Raw genomic sequence first — 13,113 nt, forward strand, 5'->3', positions numbered from 1 at the left:
CATGGTAATCAAACAGGGAGTGTTAGAGGTCTAATTCTCAAGAGTCCCACTAATTCTACCTGAAAGTCTTCCCAGTGGCATTTATTTAGAGTTCTTATGTCAGACAAACAAATCTGGTCAATTGGTAGCTCCATTCTGTGTTTCCTTGGAGATATGCCACCTGGCGCCTTCAAGTTTAGAATGGCCTGCTGAGTGATTGTCATCCCTGGTCTTTACGTAACTCACCATCATTTTGGATTCCCATTTTGTCTCTCCAATATCAAATTCTCCGATTCCTGAATCTCATTTGTTTCTCTTTCATTTTATTCCATTATTTGGTATATGCCAGATTAGAAATTGTTTTCCCTAGGTTTTGAAGAAATAGTTTCCAGTCTTTCTATTATGCATTTTGATTCCCAGTTCTTTGTGGTATATTTTTCATCTTTGGAAGGAAGCCTTAATTCCTATGTTCTTATTATCATAATGAAACATCTTGGAATGGGTCTTTTTTTATTCAGTATGCCTGGCACTCATACTGAGTACTTTTAATCTGGAAATTCATGTGCTTTATTTTGGGGGGAAATTTAAAAAATGGTTTATTAATATCTTCCCTTATCTTTCCTCTATTTTATTTTTCTAATTTCTATGAATTGGATGTTGGATCTTGTGCTCCAATCCCTTGTAATTTTTTCAAAATTGATTTTTTCTCCTTTTTGAAATCTTTTTTGTTCTATGGTCTCAGAAATGTCTTTTGTCTCCTAAACCTTCTACTTCTGATGAATTTATAATTTTGGATTTTATTGTCTTAATTACTAAAGATTCATCTGTGACTAATCCTTTTTTTTTTTTTAAAGTAAGCTCTAGGCCCAATGTGAGGCTTGAACCTGCAACTCCCAGATCAAGAGTTGCATGCTCTACCAACTAAGCCAGCCAGGTACCACAGTAACTAATACTTTCAAAATGTAGTGCACGGTTCTTATTTCATGAGCTCAATATTTTTGCTCATATCTTAGGATATTATAGTTTAAAATTTGTTATCTGCTGTTTCTGCTTCCTCTTTTTGTTTGTTTCATGTTAGCAAATTTTTCCAACTATCTAGTGACCCCTTGCTGTTTTCATATTTGTGAATATGGTACTTGAAAGCCATTTGGAAGCTTTGTGTTTGATGACAGGCCTGGTTGACCTCAAGAAGGGTGGTGTCATCAAGCTTTTTTGTTGGGGGAAATTTCCAGGTATTCTCCCAACAAAACCAGATGTATCTATGTTTTTCTTTTGGTTTAGTGAGAGGGAAGTTTTCCCAGGTCTTACAGGACTATAGCCAGTATTGTTGTGCAGAACAAAGGCAGGGGCTGGAGGTGTCACCTTTCCTTTTTCAGACTTCTATGTAGAACCCTGATGTAGAACTTTTATGTAGAGCCCTTGATGATACCTATTCCCACTTGTGCTGGATGTCCACTAATTTGGGGTCCGTATGGTTCAGTCAACCTCATAATTTTCTGCAAGCATAAGGAGGGGTTTTAGCATCTACATGTTTCTTACTGACACTTTCCACCAGTTCTCCTACTTTTAGTTCCAACCTGGCTTTCAGAAATACCGGGTGCGTTTTATTCTGAGCTCTTGTAGTGTTTCTCTGGCAGGAATTTGTTTACTTTGGAAGAGATTAGTTTGCGTTGTGATGTCTTGGCTACCAGGTGTCTGGATTCATCTTCTTCTACTCAATTAGTAACTGTTTGTCCATTTGCTTTCTGTTTTTGAAATTGTGTTGACACTGCCCTTTTTATCATCATTCCTGTGTATGTCAGTCTTTTTCTCCCTTCAGTTTCTTTTTGGTAAGGTTTTAGTAGGGTGTAGAAATGAACTCATTTATGTGTTCAGTTTGCCAGTTTTACTTCAGAGCATTTATATAAAAAGATGTTATAAAATCACAATTACTAGATATTTTGCAGGATGACAAAAAATTTTTGACTAATGTATTAGTATTCTCAAGATAAGAAAAAAAATATATTTGTCTTATGCCATAAGTTTCTTATATAACCAATCAACAAGAAATATTCTCTGAATAAATAAGGCATTTGAAAGTTATGTGGTTATATCCATACACACATGTATATATATAATATTATATATCTATTTTTACAAAAATGGTATTGACCTATGGTAAATTTAGAGGAAGAAATTATAATTATTATTTAGATTAAATTTTTTTTAATGCTGTCCTATATTAGGTACTTGTCTATTCTTCAGTAAAAATTAGCTTCTATACGTGGTAATTAATGATGTGTTTTAACCTTGACTACCTTTTGTGTTGGTGGGGAGCGGGGGGCATAACTGGTAGGTTTTTATCCCCTCTCAGTGTTCCAACGTTTTCAGAATGTATTTCTCAGTTTATTCTAAAATAATCTTTTACATAGTTTCTCACATACTTAATATTTCATTCTTTTATGTAGATGTGAATTTCTATCTGGTATTATTCCCTTCATCTAGCACAAGCATTTCTGATAATGCAGTAGGTGTTGTGATGAAAAATGCTGTCAGCTTTTATTATCTGAAAAATCCTTATTTTGCCTTTACTTTGAAAATATTATTTCTTATTGGATATAGACTCCTAAGTTGTCATTTTTTTTCATCTTTTGGCACTCTTTTTCCTTTTATTAAATTGTGGTTAAAAAATGTAACATAGGGGCGCCTGGGTGGCTTAGTCGGTTAAGCGTCCGACTTTCGCTTAGGTCATGATCTCGCGGTTCGTGGGTTCGAGCCCCGCGTCGGGCTCTGTGCTGACTGCCAGCTCAGAGCCTGGAGCCTGTTTCAGTCTGTGACTCTCTCTCTCTCTGACCCTCCCCTGCTCACGCTGTCTCTCTCTCTCTCTCTCCTAGAAATAAATAAAAAATATTAAAAAAAAATGTAACATAAAATTTACTGTATTAACAGAGTTTAAGTGTGTAATTTAGTGGTACCAAATATATTACGTCTTATATAGCCACTCTGTATTTCCATAGCTTTTTTTTATCATCCCAAACAGAAACCCTGTATCTGCTAAACAAAAAATATCCATTCCCTGCTCTCTCCAGGCCCAGATAACCTACAGTCTGCGAAGTCATTCTCTATGACTTTGCCTGTCTGGCTGACTCCTGTAAGTGTGAATCATACAGTGTTTGTCTTTTTTGTGTCTGTCTTATTTCACTTACTATAACATTTTCAAGGTTCTTCCATGTTTGCAGCATGAATCAGAATATTGTTCTTTTTCTCTGCTTTTAAGAATTTTTTAAAAAAGTTTTTTGTCTTTGATTTTCAAAAGTTTAACCATGATATACCTAGGTGTGGTTTCTTTGTGCCTGGTTTTTACTGTGCCTGCTGAGTTTTTGGTTAATGATTTTAATCAAATTAGGGAACCTTTGGGACAATATTTATTTAGATTTTTTTTTTCTGGTCTATAGTCTTCTTCATTTGTTTCTGGGACTTCATTTCTACTTACATGAAAAGAGTTGATACTGTCACATATTATTGAAGCTCTCATTTTTTAGCTGGTTTTTTTTTTTTTCTTTCCCTTTGTGCTTTCTTTACTAGTCAGGATTCTCTACCGAAACAGAAGCAATAGGAGATCGATTGATATATCAGATTTATTATTGGCTTTTATAGTTAACACAATTATAGAGGCTGACAAGTCCCAAGATCTTCAGGGTCAGTCAGCAAGCTGGAGACCCAGGAGAACCAGTGGTGTAGTTACAATCCATGTCCAAAGGCCTACGAACCACGAGAACTAGCTGTGCACTTCCATTCTGAATCCTGGCAGGCTCGAGACCAAGGAAGAGCCAATGTTTTAGTTCAAGTGTAGAGGCAGGAAAGTGTTGCAGTTTGAAGGCAGTCAGGCAAAAAGGATTCTCTTTTATTTAGGAGAGAGTTTGCCTTTTAGTTTTAAAAAGGCTTTTTGACTGATTGGAATAAGGTCCACCTATATTAGGGAGGGCAATCTGCTTTACTCAGTCTGCCAGTTTAAATGTTAATCTCATCCTCATCAAACACATCCTCAGATACACTCAGAACACTGTTTGACCAAATATCTGCATACTCTGTGGCCCAGGAAGGTAGACACATAAAATTAACTCTTATGCTTCATTTGTATGATTTCTGTTGAATTGTCTTCAAGTTCACCAGTCTTTCTTCTGCAGTGTCCAATTTGATATAAATCTTATATAGTGATTTTTTTTTGCAGTGTAAAATACTGTTGTTTTCAGTTCTAAAGTTTCCATTTTTATAAGACTTCTATATTTCTCTTGAAATTCCCTTTATCTTCACTTATTATACCCATTGTTAACATGTTTATTGTTATTTTATTTATTTATTTTTAAAAATGTTTATTTTTTTGAGAGAGCGAGCAAGCAGGTGCGTGAATGCACGTGAGCACGAGTGGAGGAGGAGCAGAGAGAAAGGGAGAGAGAGAATCCCAAGCAGGCTCCACACTGTCACAGCAGAGCCCAGTGTAGAACTCAAACCTATGAACCATGAGATGGTGGTCTGAGCCAAAATCAAGCCAGATGCTTAACTGACTGAGCCACCCAAGTGCCCCTGTTTATCGCTATTTTAAAATCATGGATTGCTAATTCTGAAATATTGGTCACTGATAGGTCAATTTCTATCAGTAGGTTTTTTTTCCCCTCTTGACTTATCACTTTTTTTGTTTAGTTGTGTGTCTCATTTTTTTTTTATTGCAACTTGGGCATTATAATGATATGTTGTAGAGACTGATTACATTATCTTCCTTTGAATGATGTTGGGTTTTGTTTTAGCAGTAAAATCATGTATAGATTACCTTGATTTTGTTACAGTCTGGTTTTAGGCTTTGTGAAAGTGAGTCTATTTCAGTTTTGTTCTTAACTCTAGATTTCAAAAATATATTTTGCTGATTGATGAAAAACATAAGTATATTATTATATCACTTCTTGTGGTCTTTCTTCCTAAGATATGGGCTTTCTAGGGTTTTACTCAAAAGTCTCAAGCTTTAAACTTTGTCCTACAGCGAGTCTTTGTCAAAATCTCTCAGCTTTTCATCTGTTGTTTTCCTCACTAAGCTCTATGGAATCTTGCATCTTATAATAAACAGTTAAGGGATCATTCAAGAATTTGAAGGGATGTTTACGTGAATTTGGGGGCTTCCCTTTCTCTGTGTGTGTGGCTTTCTTCTTTCCAGGATTCCTCCCTCAATTTCCAGCTGCTTCAATAGTGCCAAACACCGTCAACTCCACCTGGCAAGAATGTAGTTTTCTCTTTGAGATCTATTTGCTGTGCCTCTGTAGTTTCGACTGTAGTACCTTGTAGGGAAAGCTGCATGAATGCGGATGTCGCCCAGTGTGTTTCTTTTCTTTCAGTGGTTGAATCCTCTCTTGTTTCTGCTAGGTTTTGGTCACTATCCTTCAAATAGCTTTTTTTTTTTTTTAATTAAAAAAATTCTGACCAGAGGTTATAATTGTTATTGGTCTGTGGGTTAATCTCATATAAGTGACTCCATTACCAGGAGCTGGAACCTATGCTTTGTAAATGTGTACTATTAACAGATATAATATAAATAACAAATGTAACATAAATTAACAGATAAAACATTTCACATTGTAAAAGGGAGTTGGTTACTTAAACTTTATATTTGTTACTTTTTAATTGCACCTTTTTAAATGATTCCATTAAAAATTTTTTTTTTAACATTTATTCATTTTGAGAGAGAGAGAGAGAGCATGAGGTGGGGAGGGACAGTGAGGGTGGGAGACACAGAATCAGAAGCAGGCTCCTGGCTCTGAGCTGTCGCTACAGAGCCTGATGCCAGGCTTGAACTCACGGACCACAGGGTCATGACCTGAGCTGAAATCAGACACCCAACCGACTGAGCCACCCAGGCCCCCCTATGATACCTTTTTTTAAAAAAAGAAGTATGTTGCCTTTTTAAAAAAAAAAAATTAGAGCATTCTACATAAATTTTTAAAAATTCTACATAATTTTTTAAAAATTAGAGCATTCTACCTTCCCCATTCCCAGTCCCAGCCTCTCTTTTCCACTCCCACAGACACATTTACTAGTTGATTTGCTTCTTTCTGTGTCAACAGAAATACTGAAATATATAGTATTATTCTTTTTGTTTCTTTAAGATAAATACTCTATAGTATTTTTAGTATGTTTTTAGAGAAGCAATATCATATGATACTTATGTTTTTTATCAGTCAGCCAAATATATTTTGAAATCTATCCATGTTGATATATATAGATCAATTAATTTTTAAACTGCATAGCATTTACCATACTTTTTTAGCTGTTTCCTTATTGACAGACATTCAGGTTGTTGCTAGGTTTTGCCATTAATGTTGATGATTTCACAAACATTCTTGTACGTGTGTGTTTTATTTATCTAGTTGGAAGTAGATTTGCTGACTCAGAATGTACATTTACCATTATGCTGGCTATTGCCAGATTCCTTGCCTATGAGCTTTTACTCTTTGTCTACTTTTGAGAAGTCTGTCTTTGTAAAGTTGCTGCCATTATTGATCACAAAGTAGCTCAGAGCATAGGCTTTAGAGACATATATCTTTGTGTGACCACGGGCAAGTTACCTCCAAGAAACGTTTCTCATGGAGAGGCTGTGTTTACTTGAGATAATGTACAAAGAATTCCTAGTCCAATTTCTGGCACACAGAAACATTCAAATGTTAACTATTAATATCACTGTTACTATTATTAATATGTTGGATATGAAAATGATCCTGGTGATGGAATTTCTTCAGAATTTAATCAGTCTAGCTCTTCAGAGCTGACTTGTGATTTTGGTGATTGATTCTATCTAGAGTTAGGTGTAACCATTAGAGCAGTGTTTTTCAACTTTGACTGCACATTAGAATCCCTGGAGAGCTTTGAAAAAGTCTGAAGCCCTGGCTGCACCCAAAACCAGCTATTCTGGATCTGGCACCCATGCACCTGACATTTTAAAAGTTTTACAATTTTTCAATTTCAATGTACATTCAATTTTAACAGTGTCTGAGATAAAGCTTCTCTATGTGTTTATTTATTTATTAAAAATTTATTCATTTTTGAGAGAGAGACAGAGACAGAGACAGAGTGCCAGCAGGAGAGGGGCAGAGAGAGATGGAGACCCAGAATCTGAAGCAGGCTCCAGGCTCTGAGCTGCCAGCACAGAGCCTGATGCAGAGCTCGAATTCACGAACTGTGAGATCATGACCCGAGCCTGAGTCAGATTTTTAACCCACTGAGCCACCCAGGTACCCCAAGCTTCTATATGTTTTTGAGGTTCTTCCAGAAGATTCATTAAAGTTGAAATTGAAAGTGGTTTTGTTGTCTCTTGGTAAAGACCAGCCTTAAATGGTTTGTGCTACAAAGTTGCTACCATCTATTCCTTAATTTTTAGCTGTTTTATGCTTTTATTGCACCTGAGGTACATGTTTAAATTAAGTAAAGAGTAGATTGGAGACATTATTCTGTCCTATCAATTTATGGCATGATTCTGCCATAGGAATCCTTTTTTTCCCTATTGGCTGTGTTGTGTTCTTAGAGTTTTTCTGCCTTTGAGTAGGATACTTTGAAAGACAACATGATTGATAAAACATTTTATGTACTAATTTTAGAGTTTTATTATAACTGGTATGTGATATATTAGTATTTCACTCTTTAATATGACCAGTTATGCAGTTTTACATTTTTTATTTTTAAGTAATTATAAATTCACATGCAGTTGTAGGAGTTAAAATAGAGAGATCCCCATACCTTTTGCTTAGTTTCCTCTAATGGTAATAATCTTGTGAAACTACAGTGCAGTATCACGTTTGGGATTTTGATGTTGATTTAGTCAAGATAGAGAACACTTCCATGTTTACAAGAGTTTCTCAGGTTGCCTTTTTTATAGTCAAACCTACTCACCTCCATGCCTTCCTTAACCTTTGGCAGCCACTAATCTATTCTCCATTAGTATAATTTTGCTATTTCAAGAATGTTATAAAGTGATGTCATACAGTATGTAACCTTTTGAGAACTGGCTTTTTAATAATTCAGAATAATTCTTTGGAGATTCATCCAGGTGGTTGTATTTTTTAATAGCTTGCTTCATTTTATTGCTAAGTAGTCCATGATATGGATATACCACTGTTTAATCATTTACCCATTGAAAGACATCAGGATTATGTCCAGTTTGGGGCTGTTATAATTAATGCTGCTATAAACATTTGTGTACATTTTTTTCTATAATTCTTTTTGAATATTTTGGCAAAATACACATAACATTAAATTTGTCATCTTAAACATTTTTTAATAGTACAGTTAAGTGGCTTTTAGTATACATTTTTGTGCACTACCATCCTTCTATAGAACTCTTTTTATCTTGCCAGACTGAAAACTGTACTCATTAAACAGTAATTCTCTATTCCCCTCCACTTAGCTTCTAGCAAACATCTGATTTCTATCTTTATGAATTTGACTACTGTAGGTACCTCATATAGTGGAACCGTACATTATTTGTCCTTTTATGACTGGCTTATTTCATTTAACATGATGTCCTCAAAGTTCATCCATGTTGTAGCACCTGCCAATTTCTTTTTAGGGTCAAAAAATATTCCATATATGTGGAATACATACATGTATGTGGAATTTGTGTGTACATCATGTGCATATACACACACATACATACATATATATGGAATTCCATATATGTATATGTATATGCACATGATATACACACAAACATCACAGTTTGTTTATCCATTTACCTGTTGATGGATACTTGGGTTTCTGCCAACCTTTGGACACTGTTTATTTTGCTGGTATGAACACAAGTGTACAAATATCTGTTAGAATTCCTGCTTTCAATACTTTTGAGTACTAAGAAGTGCAATTGCTAGATTTTATGGTAATCCTTTTTTCAGTTTTTGGAAGGATCACTATACTTTTTTCCATAGTGGCTATGCCATTTTAAATTTCCACTAATAGTGCACAAGGGTTCCAGTTTCTCCACATCCTCACCAACATTTGCTACCTATTTATTTTCTTTAAATAATAATTATTCTAATGGGTGTGAGGTGGTATCTCATTGTGATATTTTATTTTATATTCCTTAATGGTTATGATGTTCAGTATTTTTCATGTGCTTATGGGCCATTTATATATCTCCTTAAATGTCTCCCAAAAGGGGAAAAAGAGATAAGTAGAAGGTGGAGAAAAAAGATGAGTCTTTTACATTCCTTGGAAGTCAATTCAGCTGGAGGGGGAGGTCACTGTACCGTAGCTGCCTGCTTCTGCTTCTGCACCTTGTGACCAGTACCAGCAAGAAGACACCAGGAGCACAGATTCCAGGATTCGAAGGGCAGGGTTTTTATTGTCCAACCTGGCTCTCAAGCCGTGTGCCATCTGTTCTCAATACGTGCATGGTTGTGTGCCAAAGGGATGGGGATGGGGAATGGGTAGATTTCTGTAAGAGCTGAAATTGGCCCCGACCAAACACAATTTACTTCAAGCCTTCCTTTGAACCTTACCACCTTAAATTGACTCCAAAGGTCCATAACACTTGCGTTAGATTTTAGCAGGCCAACTATTGTGTAGGTAGGGAGATAGATTCCTGGCACTTCCTACTGGGCCGTCTTCTTTCAAACTCCATTTTATTAATTTTGTATTATATCATTCTGATTTAAGGATATTAATCCTGTCTCAATAGCTATTTGCATATACTTTAGAAGTTTAAATATGTTATTTATTATTACTTTTGCACATGATATCTTTTGCCATATAGACATTTTAAATTTTATGTGATTATATCAGTCAACCATTGTTTTAACAGATTCTGGCTTTGATAATATTTTATAGGAAATCTTCTACTTTAAAATTAAAACTATTAAACTAAAAAAAAATCAAATCTCTCAAAAAACTTATTTTTGCCTATATTGCTGTTTAATGGTTTAACTTTTTTGGGCATTTAAAAAATATGTGTTTAAATTATTAATATTTTAAGATTTCATTTTTATGTGTAGTGAGGTAGGAATCTAATTTTCCCCCCCAAACAGCTTATTGAATAACATATTCATTTCCTACTGGCATGAAATACCATTGTTTTTCTCAAATAGAATATATATGAATTTGTTTCTGGATTTGATAGGTAGCTCCATTAACTTTTTTTTTTTAGCTCATTTCTGTGTCATTACTAGAGTATTGTTTTCAGACTTCATGAATGGTTTATTATTGGATATTTTGTAATTTTGGTTGGTTCTACAAATCTTTCTCCATTTTGCTTTTAAAACCTATTTATTGTAAACTATTGTAGATATACCTTTTGTAGGTAGACAGTTATGTTGGAGTTATAACAAACTTACAAGTTTTCTTCTACATATATTCTGTGTCATTTGGCTTTCTCTAAATACATGCACTATAGCAGAATTACTGGATCATAGTGTCTGCCTATCTTTATCTTTACCAGATGATGCCAAAGTATTTTTCAAATAGTTGTTGCCAGTGAATATAATTGTATTTCATATATGTGTATTTGTATATATGTTCATATGTGTATATATGCATATACACATATATTTATATAGCTGCCTTACTAAACTCTATTAATCCTTATGATTTATCTATAGATTCTTGATTCCTGAATTCATAATCATGTCATTTGTGAATGATAGTTTTGTTTCTTTCTTTTGAATCTTTATACTTTTTTCCTTACCATTTGTAGTGACACAGGATCATTAGTATAGTTTAATGAAAGTGATGATATTGGACATACTTAAGTATAATACATTTGATTGAAAATTTAGTGATAGGTCATATTTAGGGAGTTTTATTTTGCAACATTTAAAAAATTGTAATTGAGTTTAGTATTTATTTTTGTTTATTAAGAGGACATTAATTTTTAGTCTAATGAATTATGTTGGTTTTTTAAAATGTTCAACTCCCTATTTCTTATATTTGTTACATACTATATTATGAAAGAACTTAATTTTTTTTCTTTTACTGTAGTTGCATATATTTGCTTGCATGTGTTAGCAGCCCCATAAAAGAGTTTGGCTAGTTGACTTAAAATTTTTTTTAATGTTCATTTATTTTTGAGAGAGAGAGAAAGACAGTGATTATGGGAGAGGCAGAGAGAGAGAGAGGGAGACACAGAATGCAAAGCAGGCTCCAGGCTCTGAGCTATCAGCAGAGAGCTGGATGGGGGGTTCTAAATCACAAACTGTGAGATCATGACCTGAGCCAAAGTTGGATGCTTAACCAACTGAGCCACCCACTTGACCTTTATATTGACCTAGTTGAGCTACCCACAGAGTTGACCTTTTTATTTTAACGAAATGGCACTCTGTATCTAGTAATGCTTACTGCCTTGAAATCTACTTATTTGATATAAAAATAAAGTAACTGTAGTAGCTTCCTTTGGTTAGTGTTAGTGTGCATATCTTTTTCTATCTTTTTGTTTTTAATTTTTCTGTGTATTCTTATGTTTAAGATAATGCCTTCTCCTGGAAGCAACACATATATGTTAAACATTTTTTGTGTGTGTGATCTTTGTACTTTAATTGGTGCATTTAGTCCAATTACATTTAACTTAATTACTCATATATTAGATTTGAATCTACTCTTTAGTCTTTGCTTCTTATTTGTCCCTCTTGGTCTGTGTCTCCTTCTATATCTCATTTCTTGCCTTTAGTATTATTTTCCATCATTATCTTTTCTTTTTCATTAATATGTTTCTGTTACCTTCTTTTACCATTCTCTTTGAATTAACTTAGAGATTTCAACATACATACTTGACTTAGGAAAGTCTGTTAGAAAATGGTACTTTTTACTACTTCTCAGACAATGCAAGAACCCTAGAATACTCGAATGAACAACATTTAATGCTTTCCCAATGTTTGTGTTTATATTTTAAACTCAGTATGCATTTAAAACAGTGGGAGACATTATTGTTTTATAACAGTTTTCATTTAGATTTGCCTATTTGCTTTTTCCTTTGCACTTAATCCCCTCTACCTTTTTTTGGTCTTTCATCTTTCACTTTGTATTATTTTCTCAGTTTCTGAAGAGCACCCTTTAGTATTTTGATTACTACAGGTCTTGATGGTAATGAATTTGCTCATTCTTGTTTATCTGAAGCTATTTTTATTTCACTTTAATTTTTGAAGGATATTTTCACTGAATATAGTGTTCCAAATCAGCAGATATTTCTTTTTAGCACATTGCAGGTAATTAGTCCACTGTCTCAAGTCTTCCATTTTTGTTGTTGAGAGGCTGCTGTCATTTTAACTTCTGCTTATTTGAAGGTAACCTGTTATCCCTCTTGCTGTTTTTAGATTTTTCTTTTCTTTCTTTTTAAAAATTTTTTCAATGTGTATTTATTTTTGAGACAGAGAGTGAGAGAGACAGAGCACAAGGGGGAAGGAACAGAGAGAGAGGGAGACATAATCCGAAGCAAGCTCCAGGCTCTGAGCCTGTGTGCTCATGGTGGCAAATGCTCATAGTGCCATAATAATAGCATTAGGCCTCAGTTTACCCCCAGAATTTAGCTTTTTATAAGGTTTTAAAAATGTTTTTAAGGTGATGTGTTTTCATATTTTATCCAACATTTTTAGTAAACTAAGTAGAGAATTACTCTGAATAATTTAAATCTGTCATTACCAGAAAACTTTGATAATCTCTTCAGCATTATATTCTAGTTCATAATTACTATATTTAAAAAAATATTTTATTTTTAATCAGTCTCTACACCCAATGTGGGGCTTGGCCTTAAAACCTTGAGATAAAGAGTTGCATTCTATAACAACTGAGCCAGTCAGGCACCCCCATAATAATTTCTCTTTTATCAGCTGAATCTAACTGGCTGTTGAAATCTATCTGTTAAGTTTAAAATTTTTTACTTTTTGTTTTTAGAAGCTCTATTTGTTCTTCTTTAAGTCTGCCTGGTCAGTGTATCATTTTTTTTTTTTTTTTTTTTGTCCTCTGTATTTTCAACATCTTCTTTAAAATTTCTGTGAGCTTAAACATGTTTTATATTCTGTATCTCCTTATTCCATTGTCTGAGGCTTTGTAGGTTAAATTATGCTTTTGTATATTTGGCTCACTTAAAAAAATATTATTTTTTTATTTTAGAGAGAGAGAGCATTTGAGGGGGGA

At 34.1% G+C, this 13,113-nt stretch overlaps 1 protein-coding gene across 6 annotated transcripts in view; it reads left to right on the top strand.

Annotated features, from left to right (window-relative positions):
* TASP1 (taspase 1) overlaps window positions 1-13,113 on the top strand; it is a 273,452-nt gene that overhangs the window by 66,927 nt on the left and 193,412 nt on the right. The window lies entirely within an intron of this gene.

Source organism: Crocuta crocuta, unplaced genomic scaffold, assembly GCF_008692635.1.
Source record: "Crocuta crocuta isolate KB4526 unplaced genomic scaffold, BGI_CrCroc_1.0 scaffold187, whole genome shotgun sequence".
In the NCBI taxonomy this organism is placed as follows: Eukaryota; Metazoa; Chordata; class Mammalia; order Carnivora; family Hyaenidae; genus Crocuta; species Crocuta crocuta.